Here is a 14,465-nt window from a genome sequence, read left to right as displayed (position 1 = left end):
AGAGATACAAAGACCTGCAGTTCAGGAGGATAGGTTGCTAGGGAACAAATGTTTTATCCAACCATAAAATATGGCTACTTATTATCTATAAGAGCGAGGGAAAAAATGCTACCATTCTCAGTTAAATTTATTCTAACAATATAACAAATTTATTACCCTCCTTTTTGCTTCATCCTGGTTACTGCTCCTGCAATTTGAAGTTGTACATGATAAGCACTGTGTAAGTTAAGTTTCTTACATATCCATTGCAATGGAATTTGTTCATTTAATATCGTTCTATGCAACACTTCTGTTCTCAAGGCAGTTATACCGTGTTTTGTTGAGAATTTGCAGAATGTAAACAGGTTTTCCACAATAGCTGCAAGGAAAACAAGATCTTTTTTATTGATTTTGTATTGTCACAGTGAGTGAAATTTCTTCTTTACCACGATTTGTTCAACAGTTTCATTTCATACACATGTAACTTAAAAATAAATGTTTCCATTGCAGGAATGGATGCAGAAACATACATTCATACTTACAAGGTAAAAGAATCATTAGCACTGTCCTCTCCACTGGAAGAATCTCCATCCATGAATTGCTCTGGAAGCGTTTCACCAATCCATTCCACCTCCAAATGTTCCTCTGTCGTTGCACTGCAGTTAAGCAGTTGACCAAATCCCCTGAATTCAACTGTTTTATCCTCAGCCTCATCACAGATAGAGGGAGGAACCTCACACTCAGCCATGTAAAGGGTCTGCCTGTCAACCTCAGTAACTGGTGTGGTGGGAGGCAAGCACTTGACAGAATTAAAACGAAGCTCAAAATACTCTGGTTCTGTTGTTTGTGAACCTACCCAGTCATAAACTGCCATCATGGTATCAGAGGACGAAAACCCACGTCTTTAAAGTCCCATAGTTGGATGGCGTACTTGGACGGTTATACATGGAGGATTTGGCTCGTTGGGAACTCACAGACTCCGTGCTTGTCGATCCTTCTGTTGCCACTTCATTAAATTACGTTCCATAGCTTCTCTTCTTGCTTGATCATCAGCTTCATCTTTTGCAAGCGATGCCAGATAAGCATTGTCCTGTTCACTCTTGATTATGTCACGTTGCACAGAAGATCCGATCAAAGTGTCATGCCATGTATGCACAAACTGGTTTTCTGTTATCAACATGGGCCGAAGCTCATCATCACTGCTACAGCCACTTTCAGCTGGTTTTCCAACATCTGATTGATTAATTTCACTGCTCAAGACTGGTTTACATCGAGATGTCAAGTACAATCTTACTTTGCACATTTTGTGTGCTTCCAAGTAGTTTAACAGAGTGAAAGGAACTTCTGACCCAGCAACAATTACAGATTCATCAATGGCCTCTGTTTTGAAGTCGGCCAAGCCAAAGTCCATGTCAATAGCTTTTCCTAAGAACTTGCTCGAGCCGTTTGGGAAAAAGAGCCTCACACATTCTGCTATGATCTCATCCTTTCTGGCTCCGACAGGCATGTCCACGTCTCTAGAACTTCCACCTTTCAGCATTCGCACGGACTGGAATTTCCCTGTTTTTTCATTCCAATGAAGCCAGCCCAACTGCACTTTCCTTGTTTTCTCTTCAGTTAGTAGGCCTAACTGGATGGGAGGAACCAGACCTCTTGGATGTTTGGACTCTTTTTTTCTTTCGGCTGAGGAAAGCTTCCAGAAGACTTTTTTTCTTGTCCCCTTTATGTTCTCTTGCTTCCTCTGTTACAGGATTCGTCTTACAAAAAGCCTGCAGACTAACTCTGTCCCCAGTTTTTGCCAGTCCTAAAGCCTCCAAGACATCATCTGTGGCATGACTAACAACCTCCACATCCATCTATAACATACAAAATATTGTATTTTAATTGTTTTCCACTCTGAAATTCAGTACTTCTACAATTTTACTTAACATAACTCTAATGTTGGTAGAGCTCTGTTCAACAGAGATAAATAATAAACAATCTCCACCATCTATCTTTACTTATTCGTGCTGATTTATGATTTAAAATAAGCATCCTTTTCTTTGTATGGCAATTAAGCCTCCAGCCCTACCCCCTCAAAAGCTGTAGAGAAGACAGCCTCCCGCCCCGCCCGATAAGTTTACAAGCAACTTTTACCGACCTCCAAATACAAACTTGAACTTAAACATTTGTTGACACTCGGTGCCGTGACATTGCGTGACATTGCATTCCCCCACAAACACGTGAAATCTATTCGCTCGGTGTTCAGTGTGTTTGTTTGATATTCGTGGCTGGTCATTACAACATTTCAAAAAGAGGTAAGCACATCCCAAACTTCTATTTTCTAAGGGCCACATGATCAACTAAACGAATTTCATCTCGCCGTATGACAGCTAGACCAGTGCCCTAACCTTCTCTCTTCGAAACTCAGCTATGACATCCTCCTCCAGTCCTCTTTTGTAAAGGAATTCACAAACCTAGATGAGAATACGAATGGCTTAAAAACATTACGCTTAAAAATTAGCCTTAAAGGTGAAAGGAAACCCTCATATAGGACCAAAAAGCAGTAAATAAACAATTCACCTTGTCTACAGAACCCTCAGTCGACCGTTCCGCCATTTTGACAGTCGCACCAACGTGATCCTGAGCCCGCGAGCAAAGATCTCGACAAGAACTCGGCGAAAATCTCGGCAAAAAATTTGATAAAAAACTTGACTAAAAAGTCGGCAAAAAAGTCGACAATAAAGTCGCAATAACGTCGACAAAAAAGTCGGCATGGGAAAGGCGCTGAAACATGAGTCAGATTCAAATGAGTCAATTCAAATTATCGTTATCTATTATCTAGGGAAAAGCAAACACTAATGATGGTGAAAATACGGAAAGGTCAAGTGTCATGTCATATCCACACAAGCACAAGTAAACCCAGTCACCAAAGTTGAGGATTTTTTTTTGTTCGACCAGAAAAAAGCGTATGCTGCATAGCTTTGCAATAGTTTAAGTTTGTTTTCTTTTTTTTTTTTTTTTAAAAAGCTGAACATCAATTCAAATCAAACACTAACGATGGTGAAAATTCAGAAAGGTCAAGTGTCATGTCATATCCACATGCGGCATTGTTAACATTTCGGAAAATCATTAGGTACAAAGAAAACAAGAAAATCCTACATTTCGGACTGTCTACTATCATCAACAACATTAATTAACTAGCACTTGTGGAAGTCTCTTTCGCTCCTCGCTGCGTAAGAGTTAGTATTAAGAGCCGTGTTGAAGCCATGATAAACAACTTATACAATGCAATGGGAATTTTTGAAATGATTGTATCGAGCTTTAACTTTAACTACTACGTTTGTAGACTCTTAACTCGATATCACTATTAAAATCATTTAACTCATACCAATAGCACGCTTAAATTGCTGTGATTTAAATTTGAACGAGAGTAAGATATTATAAACTAACTTCGGTCACGCCATATTTATATCATGTCCAACAGTGACCGTGACATTATGCGGATAATAATAATATCCGAAATGATAAATAACACGGTTTAACTCAGCTAAAATACACTGAATTATATAACATTTGCTCTGAGACATTCAGGATTCGCATATTTTCTATGCGTTAACTTTTGTAAGAGGTTATGCACATACACACCCGCTCAAGTGCAATTCTCTTCTCATTATTTTATCGATAGAAACTTCCACGTTTGTCAGGTAAACGACGGACATATGTGACATAGGTAGTTAAAATAAACAACTGCTTTGATTTTCAAACAATGATGTTCCCTTTTCCTGATATGCACTGTATACCTCGACCTTAGCCTTTTCCAATGTTCCGTTACAAAATCCTTGTAATTCACGCAATACCTTGTGCAACCTGAGCGACCGGGACCATTAGCCTTTAAGCTACCTATAGAGAGCGCTTAGATAATAGGCTCGATTACCAGCTGCTGTTCGGGAAAGGAGCCCGCGTTCTTTTCCTCCCCTCGGGGACGAACGTAGACTGAACTCGAAAGAGCGGTGGAGATCGAGCCTACTTAGGTAGGTGATTTAAAGAGGCGGGCGAAAGTAGGGTTAACTCCCATCTGGTTTTTCTGCTTTCGCTACAAAGAGTTGAGCGTACACAATAACGACCAAAATTATATCATTAAGCTTGCAAATCACTGTATGTCTCCACACTTGCCCTAAATAGCTCCGCTGGGCATTATTTAGTTAATGGAACGGAAAAATAATCAATACCGGTCCATACAACCACATTTTTCCACCAGTTCTTGCAGCAGGGTTACATATAAGGATTTCCTTCTCACTGATGGACATGGAAAGTCTAGACCAAGTTCAGTACAGAAGAACTGAAGCTGCCCCACTTTCTGCTTTGCAAGGCAACCTGCCTTGACCATTTCACCACATTCTGCTGATCACAAATAACTAGGTGGACCAGCTGGAGAGCGACCAAAACAGACTATCTAGCAGTGATAAAGTTTTCCTCCTCTGTTACAGCTGCCAGGTCGTCTTCATCCAATGGTTTTCCCACCGGTTACTTTCGGATCTTTGCAGCAAGCCTTGAAAACAATGAAGAAACCTGGCCTGGCGTTAGAAATTCAGAATTAGAGAACAGGCGCTCGCCATGTGCATCCCTCTCTCGGTGCATTTCTCTAGTAACGATTTCAGGATCCATTTTGCGTCCAGTATCCTGTACGATGTTGCCTTTGGAAACTAAGAAGGATTTCTGCTTCTCGCTAAAACGATATGGCTTTTTTACTTGCTTTAACGTCCAGCCTTCTTTCAATCCTTCTGTTGTTTTAGTCGTGCTCACGGAAATGCTTGTTAAAGCTGATATGTTACTCACTCCCTCCCAAACTCCTGCTGCATACTGTTTTTTGGTCTGGTCAAGCATCGTTCCTCTTTCCACGGATTTTGTGCGTTTCTCGAATGATAAATGTCTTTCCAATGCTGCATGACGCTGAAATGTACGGGTGCAGCCGTCTTGTGGGCAGCTGTATATTGCCTTTGTTGCTGCTTATTGTTCGTCACGAGTCTCCTTGACCTCAGCAAGGTTTTCTTTACTTGTTCCTACACACGGCTTTGTAAGTTTACTAGATGCTTTGAGGTTACCGTCGGAAAAGGTCAGTGATAGCCAAACAGGGTTCGATTCTAAAATATAAAACCCGCTTGATAAGCTTTCTCATCTTTGAATGGAAATAACCCATGTAAACCACTAGTGTTTCCGCTTTTGAGAAGGGAATCATAGGCAGTTTATTTTAATTTTTTTTTTAGTTTTGTGCGCCAGTTTTAGCTCTGCATACACCGCACAAAATTTCGGAATCATGCAATGCGCTGAATAATGGAGTAGATGTAGAAAGCTAACAGAGGTCTGGAATGAAAAACCTTTTGCGGCCTTTTCTAACTACGTAGATCCCGCAACTTATTTCGAATCCTCTTTTCGCTTTTATACACTCTGAATGTGTCTGAGCGAAGACGGCCTCTTGAGTACCATCAGTTTAGCCACAAGGCTTTTAGTCTTAACACACCTACATTTTCTCCTGATATCAGGGTGATCAGGGAACCTGTACCGATTCCGTACGCTCGTCTGTCCCTCTTCTCCGTACTCAAAGTTATTGAGCTTGTTGATACTAGTGATTTTCCTCTTTTCGGACGTTTCCTGAATAGCAACATTTACCACCACTACTCTGGCACCTTCAACTCCACCATGAGAGAGAATCGCTTCTTTTATCTGTTCTGCGGTTGTTACATCGTGACCCTCGTTGATATACCGTCTGATGTGGTTCTTACAGGTTGGTGACATGCGGTCAGCTGGACCCTTGCCTCCCTGGTGGTCTGAAAAATCTACTGCGAGGACAGAGACACCAGATGACAACTGGATGGCAGGTATAGCGACGATAGTCGTTGCACCGTGTGATAGCATCCGCCATTGTGTTGTCGAAAGTATGCGTATTGGATGTCAGGATTGTCAGTCTTCAGTGTCCGCCAAACATGGTCCAGAAGAAGAATGACAGTGAATCTTCCCTGATAGCACGATTGTAATATGTGTACAAACGTCTGTGTTTGGAACTGCCCATTGACGCGCCTTACTACCACGCTGATGTGCCATGATACCCCGCGCTTACCAAACTAGTCGCTCTATGTTTCCCTGTAGCCAAACTGCCTTAATTTATTATTAGTCAACAAGTTGTGATCATTTTTTACCTTTCTGATTACCAGACATTTAGCTGTAGTATAATCTGTATATTTTCCTTACTTTGGCTTTAAGCAATTATAACTGAAGAATTAGCTCAGTGATCCCCATATTTTATTGATTAATGATCAGCAGGTAGAGATACATATTTTCACAAAGCCGAACTTCACAATATTATTATTGAAACTATCACTACAACAGTAAATGGTAATTATTTTGAGTTACCCCACCTCTCTATATACCATATATTTTGGCCACCCTTTCCTTGGCCCCTTCGAGGCCACATTTTTTGGCATTTCCCCTTCCCCCTAAATCCTACCATTCCCCTGGGGGGTACTCCCTTATATGGGCTATATAGGTATGTGGCGCGGAATAGGTTGGGGTTTTTAAGGTTCTCGATCCTTTAATAGGGTATCATTTTTACCCCTGTTTGCATTGTGTTCCTGGTGAGGTCCTTAGACAGGGTACCTAAATTGTATCAGCTAACATTGCAGTGCACAAATGACCAACTAAATAGAAAACATGATCTGTTAAAACTGAACTATTTGTAACCTTCCAATGTTACAGAATTAATATAAAGTTGAACCATTCATGCTATTCTTAGTTTTTGTTTTTCCCTTGAATAGGGTGTCATGTGCCTTAAATAGGGTACCGATTTTCATTTGGTTTATCCTTAAATAGGCTCAGGCTTCAGACCCTTCATGGCACACACCTCTCTGAAGTTAACGAAAGTACCCTCCCCCAGATGAACAGTCACTTGCTTTAATAATTGCTCCTACAAATCATTATTACTAAGATTGAAGTGACCTAGCCTTTGGTTTTTGCTCGTGTTAACTTAATTTCATCATGTTATGACAAGATGTTATACACTTGTAAATTTACGGACTGGACCTGTTTGGGAGTGTGGAAGCTGTACTTTCATAAATGAGGAATTATCACATAATGCAACCATAAAGATTGATATCAGTGATTCACCCCAAAGCCCGTACAGAAAAAGACCCCGAAGGTTTGTAACAAACTGCTTCAATAAGTAGTATTAAATTCCTCTTCTCAAATTAGCATTTCAATACTCAAAATATATGTTCAAGGTGTTTTGTAATCACTTTTGGAGAATTTGTAACAGTCATGCTAACCCAGTGTTTCCCTCGCCATAGGAATGAAGATTGTAAACCTATTTCTTCAGCGATGAAGAAATAGTATTTCGCAAAGTATTTCGCCCGAGTTCACAAGTTATAACAACGTTACGTTCTTTATGCTATTTCGTTCGCCGTATTCCCAAATCGTCGGGTAATGTCCTCTTTCTTCGTTTGTCTCGTATTTCCTATGTTATTCGTATTTCCTATGTTGTTTCCATTGTTGTAATTAGTTGTTCCGCTCTTAATGTATTATGTTTGTTAACTTTATCCTAGAAACCACTGGCAACGTCATGTGAAATTAAGTTAAGAGTTCGAATTGTTCGTAATTGCATTAAACTTCTTCACGACCTAAATTATTGCCGGTGCGTTGGTTACACTGGTAATAGCAGAAATATTCCAGTACGCCTATGTAATTATTTACAGCCCAGTTCACAACATTCCTGGAGGGGCATTTTCCAAGTCAGATAGTGAAGATGAGTCACAACTGATGGAATGTGCATGGAAGGCCAATTCAGGACAAGGTAAAGAATGGCAACTGTGCTCTTTTGTAATGTAAAACGCAAAGGCAAATTTTAAGATCTCGAGCTCTACAGATATGTGAAAAGAATCAATACTCATACAGGAAATCGTGCTCTTTCTTAACTTTTCATTTTTATTTTATTATAATTAGCTTTGTCTGACTGTGGCTCAGGTTCAGACCATTCTACTGGTAAGTCTTTTTTTTTAATAAATATGGTTATTATTAAATGTATATTTTAGCACACAAACTAACATAGATTATAGAAATGGCATGACCTTATCTGGTGAAATGACGTTTAAGTGGAATAATAAATTTTCGAAAACAAACAGAGGCAGAGCATTGTCGAAATGCATTTACATCAGTGTTTCAGAACTACAAGTATTACTAATTAGTATGATATAGTAACTAGTGCCTTTCTTTTGCAGGTCTTCAGCGCTTCACTAAAGCTTTTTGGGAAAACACACCTGTTGTAAAGGTCGACAGCCTTCCCTTTGATATAAACGGAAAATGTGTCTACCAAGTCCCTTATCAGAAGGACAAAAGGATGAAGGCGGCTGTTGACGAGCGTCCTTGGGATAGGGACATGTCGATCAAGTGGAAAGGAGCGGAAATGGGCTCAGTGCGCGCGCAGCGATGTAAAGGATCTTACAAGAGTGAGAATCGAAAATGTGCTTTCAAGCAGCAACATGGGAAAGCCAATATCATCCAGTTTGAGAAAAATAGAGACGGCAACGTGGTCTGTAAAGGTTGTGGAAGATGCTCCGTCTTTGTTTCTTGTTTATCTCGAAAGTACATGGAGTTTCTGCCCCATCTTTTAGAGGTTCGAGTTTACCACGTTGGTATGCACACTTGCCAAGCGAAATTAAAAGTTCCCTTATCCTCCGTTGTGGAACAGTCTCTTCGTAGGAACCCCAATTTGAAACCATCTGAGGGAGTGAGGCTGTCGATTTTGGAAGGCTTGAAGGCAGACGTTGTAGACTGGGATGAGCTGGAGAAAACAACAGACGCTCTCCTCGACTCAAAGAAAGTTTCAAATTTAGAAGCTAAGATCAACAAGGAGAACAACCCAGCCGGTCATAGCTTCGAGGCAGTGGGCCACCTGAAGCGGAAATCAGACGAACAAGATGAGTATTTTATGTACAAAATGAATGATAGACATATGAACCCCGATGAGCCCTCGTATGTGTTCAAGACAAGCACGTTAAAGATCAATATTGCACTCAGTATGGGAAATAAAGAGCATTTCATGTCAAATGAATATTGTTACATTGATGGAAAATGGAACCGTTGCAAGGATTTCCCAACTCTTACACTGAGTGTCTATCACCCTGTTCTACGCAAGCAAGTACCTCTGTTCATAATGGAATGCGAAGGAGAAACAGCAGAAAGCTACACCAAATTCTTCGATCTCATCAACGAAAGTATCACAAAAGTGGCTCCAGGCAAAGATTTGATCCGATTGCTGGGTTCATGGCCGATGAAGCTGGAGGGCTGCAGGTTGGGCTAAGAAGAGTTTATGGAAGCTCCGTGCTTGAAAAGCTGAAAACATGCGAATTTCATTTCTTACAGTGCGCAAACAGACAAAGGGATCGTCTGCAAAGTGAGAAGTCGAAGGAGTTCTTTACTCGTGTTACACGAACGTTTCTTCAAGCGCAAACGTCAAGTGTTTACAATGATGCCATCGTAGAGTTAAAGGAATTTGTGGCTAAGGAATTGGCCAAAGATCAACGGGGCTTTCTTGTTCATTGGCTGCAATGGTGGGACGACCGTAGAGCGCACGTTTTTCCAGCTTTTGCTCGGAAGAATGCACCAGCTACAAACCTAGCAGAAGTAATCCACTCCAAATGGAAAACGACAGGAGGAACAAACCTATCCCTTGTAGATGCTGCAGCAGAGGACATCAAAGATAGCCTTCTCCTGGAACGGTAGTTTAGGAGCTAGTTATGAAGCTGGTAGTTTTCGTGGGGAAAAAGGTCCCAGTGTCTCTACCATGGCCTCACGGAGTTTTCACGCACAGAAGAATCGCGCAGAAATGTATATAAGAGACCTCATCGAAAAAGATGAACCCTGCGACCTATCATCCAGGACTGATGCATTAGCTATATAGCTACCTACGAGGTTGATCCTCTAAGTTCACATCGGGCAACAAAGAAGGCAAAGAAGAGGTCGAACAAGATATCGAACTTGCGCCAACGTGACGACAACCATAGCCATGCGAGTAAATCTTCTGAAGAAGAGACACAAATAGAAGCATCAAAATGCGATGTTGATCCTGGCACTTCCATGTATAAAAGAGGCGCCAGACAGCGCTCGCAAAGCCGCCAGTTTAACACTACATTGAAACGAGCAACTCAGACCGACAGACACAGGATCAAATTATTAAGTGTGGTAGAAGAAGCTGATTTGGTTCGAAAATACGAGGTAACGAGTGCACAAGATTGGCTGGGTTATGGGCCTTACAGTGTATCGATTGGGAAAACGCGAAGTTGTACATGTGAAGATTTCATGAAGAGCCGAAAGGTCAAGATCTGCAAGCACTTGATATGGGTCTACGTTGTCGTCCTTGGAATAGACTCCGATGTCCTACAACAAGCAGCACTAACCGAGCAGGAAGTAAGCTCCATTTTTCAACACGCACCACCGCCGTATATCCAGCCTAAGCCCGCCTCGAGCAAGAACCGCTTAGTCCCTCAGAGCTGCTCAAGTGAGTCAAGCAGTGCCCAATGTAACGCGGACAGGATCATCAGGAGAGACCCGCGCAGTAAAGAACAACCAGTGTGGCGTCTGGAACGATTTGAAAGAAAAGTGGGCCCTAAACCACAGTGCGCACGTATAGGTTCTGTGTTGATGCTTACTGTTTCTCGAAATTGCCAAGCTTTTCAAACTTGAAACAAGTCACAAACGCGCTTGCCGGTAGAGGGGCGACTCAGCAAGACATCGAGAGAACTTTGTCTATGGGGCTAACAATCGAGTGAATAGAACCCCACAGTGAACTCTGAAAGGTGAACGAACGGAACAGTTGTTAAGTGACATGTTTGAACTTGGTCTTAAGTCGTTGAAATTTTTTAAAGGAAATCGTTTCAAAAATGAACCTTTCGGCGAACACCATTATTACGTGACTGTTTATCGATATTACAGCTACTGGATTGTGAGTATGTTGATTTAGCGATGAAGAGAAACATCGTGAAAAAAGTATTTATTAGTTCTGTCAGTTACCTGGGTGATATTAGTAATGAGCTTTGTACAAAGCGTAAGTTTGCACGAGCTACGCATGAGCCCAACGCGGCTGTAGCCGCAGTTTCATAAGACTTATTACGTCCCCAAATTATACATACAAAATGGAAGAAGATTAAAATATGTCAGGTTCTCAGTGGACATCACAAGCATGAGCATAGTGCTCATTGTTGCGTTGTGTACCTTTTTGGATTTATGGCCAAGGTTTTTGTGATTCTGTGTAAACATGTCGTCATGCTTCTGCTTGCCGCTTAAACCGGCCCTGACTCGTATCAAAATGAGCCAAAGTTGCAAAAGGAAAGCTTGTTCGGGTGATTTTACTCAAGCCCTGCAAGGTCACCTTTTTCAGATAACTTTTGAAGTGAACATTTAGTGAGACTCGTTATTTATATTATTCACTAGAACTCATTACTAAATTTAATACCGCATACTTGGCCAGTACAATAGTTAGTGGGCAATGGACTGGGCAAGTACCTTAAACTTTGTTGTGCATTTGGGTTCAGTGGTAACAGAATAGGGGTTCCTGACAGTCAATTCAAGAAGTTGTACTCAGCAAAAAGAGTACAGGAAAAGTATGACCTATCTCCCGGTTAGTTATTACCTTCAATAATCTTCTTTGGGTTTACTTCAGTTAAAATAATTCAGTGACATATAAGTTCCAGTTGTATTTTCCATATTTTCACGCAAGTGTAAATTTCATATTCTCGTTATTATTGTTGGTAATGAAGTTCAAGTTAGGTTGGTAAATAAAGTTCGACAGATTATTTGGAAGGGCATGGCTGTGCAGTGTGGTCTGATGTTCGGCTATTCATTGCCAGCGGCCGGGCAGCGAATCTAAAGTGAAATGTATGCAAGGAAATGAAAACGCCACTACTTCAGGGAGGCACGTGCTCACCAAACACTTGCCGCATTCTTAAACAAACCAGTGGTCTGTTTAACACAACAGCGTTTTAACGATCTGCTGACATGGCCCGTCTGAAGTCATGAAGTAACGTACCTTTTTTTCATTGCTGTATTTTTCAGTCCTGTTTCGGTGGTGCCCACTTCTTAAAATGTTGTGCGATGTTAAAATTCATCAGACATTAAAAATCAGGCTCTGCTTCCCAAAATTATGCCCATCTGAAATTCTTTTCACCAAAGTGAGGCTCTTTTTTTTCAAACAGCAGGAGCTTTTCCCACCTTTGGAAGCCATCTTGGACTGAAAACCTGGCCTGGTGCCTATGTACAGATACATGAGGTACTTACCGCCATTTTAGTGTTCCTTTGTTTGCTTGCAAATTAGCCCTTGTTGCCTCGTTTAAGGGAAAATATTCTTTTGAATTTCCTTTTTTTTCATTTCATTTTATTTATTTGAATTTCAAGTTTAAGAACGAGGCAAAAGGAGTAATTTGAAGGCAAACAAAAGAACACTAAAATGGCGGCCATTTTTGAATAAGGTGTATAATGATTGTGAGAATCATCTTTCTTCATTGGTTTCCTGGCTTAGGGAAAGATCTATCTAACGGGTCTCTTGCTAAAATTGATCGCTTAAATACTGTGCACATTACTCTCAATCAGCTTCGATTGACCCGATCATCTTAATAATGATAGCCAGATAAGTCTTCAGTATTACAAGTGGGCAAGCGGTCTATCTAAAAGAAGGAAAATACATTTGTAAATATCTTTAAAAAACTGAAAGAAGTATGCTAAAAACGTAAAAAAAGGTGGCTACCCAAAAATAGGCTCGCGGCTCCGGCTCGCAGGCTTGCGGATTACTTACTCTCTAGAATTTCCGTATGAAGAGATCTTAACGACTTGCTTTAGATGGCTTTTTGCCGGCAGAGCGGTTTATAATCCTGTTGAGGAAGCCTGACTTAGGTGAATATTTCAATTTCCACTTGTAATTGAAACAAGTATTTGTATAGGTAATCATGTGGTTTCTCGTTCAACTTGGAATTAATTTGCACAAGTGAGTTTTTCAAAAACGCTTAAATTGCACGAGCCGCTTCGGCGAGTGCAACTTCAGCTTTTTAAAAAACTCACAAGTGCTAATTAATTCCAAATTGAACGAGAAAAACCGTATGATTACTTATTAATAATATAAACATTAAAAAATTCGCGTGGAGGAAATGCCGGAAGATCTTTCTTGAAACCATTTTTTCTCATTCGAGAAAACTTTTTTTCAAAGTTTCCGCACTAAATTTTCGTCATCATTTTACGTGATATCATTATCTTAGAAATTCCCTATTTTCTTTCAGCCAATCATAATCTAGAATTAAGATGTGTTATTTGCACTGGTGTTACACTTGAACTACACTGCTCTCAGCCAATCTGAATCGAGTAATTTTGTCATGTATATTATTAATAATGAAACAAACATATGAGAAAATGAAATAAGCATCAATTTGAGAATGTGCATTTATTTGCTCGATGGACTCTTTCTTGGCACGTAACAATCGTATTTCCAATCAAAACCTTTTGGAAACCGCTCAAAATCCTGCGAGATTCTCCGAGAAAAATACTTTGACACATTCGGTGAAAGCTGTGCCTGGTTACATGAGAAAGAAAGATAGAAAACTGAGAAAACATTGCGGCTACTCACCATTACATGTGATTATCCAAACAATGTCAAGTCATGTCGAAGAGCGTGGGAAAACGAGTCTGCAAAGTCCTTCGCGCGGTCAGCGGTTAGAGATCGTAGTCATTTGTAATGCTCCGTGACGCTATGGTTCTGCTGGTAAATTCGCAATTTTTTTCACTCCAGTGGTGATATCAAATTAAACGGAACCAATTTTAAACAGTAAAAGAAGTTATTTTCATTAACTATGAAGTGCCTATGAAGTAAAAATAATTGCTGCTTATTTGAAAGACTTTTCAAAGTAAAGAGGAATGGCGTTTTCTTTTTGGAATATCTTTTTTCGTTTTAGAGATATTTACGTTTTTGTAGTATGCAAATAAGGAAAGTGATGACGTCATAGGTGGTTCCACTAAAACAGTTCAACACTCAATCACGAATATCTCTAGGAATATTAGAGCAGTGTTCTTTAAACTTGGCACTAGAAATGTACATCACAAAGAAACAAAATGACACGCGTCGTGCCGTCGCCATGACAACAATTATTTCGCTGGTCCTGTTTTAATTAAAACTAAAATTCCCAGATTTTACCTTAAACAAGGATTATCCACACCCAACAATCTAACGGGGAGAGTCAAGACAATATGGGAGCCATGTGTGTTCTGAGCAAGACCCTCTGTCCCTTTTTAAAGGGTTGCAAATGGGCATATTTGGTTTTTCACAGAGACTGGAGCCAAGAGTGTTGCCATGGCAACAACACAGTAGGTGTCAATCTGTTTCTTTTGTGATGTACATTTCTGGTGCCAAGTTTGAGGAAAAGTGCTTCAATATTTCCATTTCCTCATTTGCACAATACATAAACGTAAATATCTCTAAG

At 40.4% G+C, this 14,465-nt stretch overlaps 1 pseudogene; it reads right to left on the bottom strand.

The window, feature by feature from the left end:
- Nucleotides 1–5,421: 5,421 nt before the first annotated feature.
- Nucleotides 5,422–5,762, bottom strand: LOC145492524 (uncharacterized; annotated as a pseudogene).
- Nucleotides 5,763–14,465: the final 8,703 nt, after the last annotated feature.

This window comes from Orbicella franksi, chromosome 7, assembly GCF_964199315.1.
Source record: "Orbicella franksi chromosome 7, jaOrbFran1.1, whole genome shotgun sequence".
Taxonomy (NCBI): Eukaryota; Metazoa; Cnidaria; class Anthozoa; order Scleractinia; family Merulinidae; genus Orbicella; species Orbicella franksi.
The sequence above is the reverse complement of the archived record's forward strand: the minus strand, read 5'-3'. Positions and strand labels throughout refer to the sequence as shown.